The sequence below is a fragment of the Citrus clementina genome, unplaced genomic scaffold (genome assembly GCF_000493195.1).
Source record: "Citrus clementina cultivar Clemenules unplaced genomic scaffold, Citrus_clementina_v1.0 scaffold_3, whole genome shotgun sequence".
NCBI lineage: Eukaryota > Viridiplantae > Streptophyta > Magnoliopsida > Sapindales > Rutaceae > Citrus > Citrus x clementina.
The window spans coordinates 20,548,753-20,551,158 of record NW_006262339.1 but is presented as its reverse complement, the minus strand read 5'-3'; positions in this window follow the sequence as shown (position 1 = coordinate 20,551,158).

Here is a 2,406-nt window from a genome sequence, read left to right as displayed (position 1 = left end):
TTTAATTTTTTATTTTAACAATTGGCATATATTAGAAAAGAAAAAATGATACCCTTAACTAGTTAGTTTTAGATGAACATGCATCACTTTAGTCTAAAATATTTATTAAAAAAAATCATTTTCAATTTTAGCAAATATCTATATAATTTGATGATTGTTGAGTTCTATTTTAGTCAATGTATTACTGAATACCTTTATCAAAACCAAAGTCTCCATTTGACATTTCCTTATCTATTCTTCATTCCTTTCAATTGACCTTAATTTGAACCTTTTTTTTGTTGTCATTCGTTCTTAATTAGGACAAGATTTTAGATGTTCTAGAAAATATCAGTCTATTGAACGACTAAAATCTCCAAGTAAATATCTAGAATATTATCATATTAGATAGCCGTTTTAATTACTGAGCTACTAAGTCTATTGTTTACATTTTAGAATTTTAATATTTTACTTTAATATTTAGTTGGTTTAGCTGTAAATTTAAACTTTTAAAACATTATAAAAAAACTATCAATAGTCAAATGGATTTAGTGAGTGGATACTAGTATTAGAGTTTTATACTTGTACCCAACCCATTCAATTAATGGGTATAAAAGTTATACTTGTACCTTATCTTTTTATAAAAAGGAGATAAAATTGGACTCAATATCTGACCTCATGGGCCGTCATAACTACAGGGATTTGTTGCCATCATTAAGATAAAAGATTACTCCAAAATCACTCCTATAGTGTTTTATAAAAAAGAGAGAAAGTTATAACCCATGTTCATTATAAGATAGAACATTTTGAATTGGATTTTTTTTAACTGGTTCTGAATTTTTGAGAAGTGGGTTCTCGTGGGATTTTGAATTTTTTTTTTTTTGAACTAGCCATTACATTAGACTATAACTCATATTTACAATCAAATTATAACTCATATTTAAATGAGACTATTTCTAGGACTTTTACCATCACTAATATTGGAGGGACATTCACTCCACTCACATTGATAAGGGAGAAGACTATCTCCACTCAATTATATGTCTCCACTTAATTATAAGTTATAATTGAGAAAGGACTCGAGCCGTCACTAATAGATGTTTAATATTGTGAAATCGTTTTTTTTTTTTTAATTTAAAGGTTGTAATTGATGGGTGTTTACTTTTTACTTGTTAAATTAATTTATATTAAATTATTTTTATGTAAAGTTTCGGAAATCTATATTTGCCTCATTGGATCCATCAACTATGGAGATTCGAAGCTTTTCAGAAAGAGAGGAAGACAGAAAGCAAGAGATTGGAAGCTTTGATTTTAATTTATAATAAATTATTCTTATTAGTGCATGTTATTTTGTGTATTTTGTTTGGAGGATTTTTTTTAGAAGTAATGGGGTGGGTAGAGCCCAAATATATTTTTATTTTTTCCCTTTATTACCCCCAAGGCTCAAATCCGGGTGTCATCTGCTACAAGTTTGATGCTGTTATCAACCCGACCATGCCTTTAGGGGCGTATTTTGTTTTGGAGGATTGTGTTCAAGTATTTAATTGATGACTTGTATTTTAATTTTGTAGTAACTACTGAGAATATTTGAATTAATTGGGACTGATTAAAATCTGAAAATCTTCTAAAATCGTCCTACATGAAGGACTGCCTAGAACTTGTAAAATAGGGAAATTGACGTGAAGGGCATTGCCAGCAATGACAGTTTGATGGTCAGGTCAGTATATAGTGGAGAGGACTAGAGGAGGCTGTGTTTCTTTGAAACCTTAAAATAAGCATGAAGAAGAGTTGAATAAGTGAATAATGACCCCCTTTGTGATGAGATAGACTTAAATCTTTTACAGTTAAGTGCCCCAGGGGTACCTTTGTCTTTTAGACACGTGATACAACGTGGATGATTGTTCCTCCCTTCAGGTAGTGGCTTTTTAGTAACATCGGGATGAAATCCAAATATATTGGACTGTTCACGACTCATGTTTGTCAATGGGGGACTACTTTTATCATGCGACTGTCAGTTTTTTTAGGTATTTCACAAGTTCACATGGCCGGGTGGCCCTACCATATAACCTTTGCAGTGGCTATTTGTGGGGTATTTCTGATGGAGCTAAACTGGCCTAATAAGAATCTTGCCACCCTGACACGACCACATATTTGTGGAGGCCCTATCACTGTTGGTTTGGTCTTCGTGTGACAAGCGGCCATAGTTAGCGACCAAGTAGACATTCTATAATTCTTTTAATATCATGGTGGCTCACACCTCATACCTCATTTTCCTCATAATACCCCTAACATTTGGAAGCCCTTTTTAGACTTGTCATCAGTTGTCAATGAAATTTTAGCCAAAACAATTTTAGTAGTGTAAACGCGTCATTCCTTCATTGGTTGGTTTAAACTTTTCCACCCAACACTTACCAAGGCTCTCTCATATGG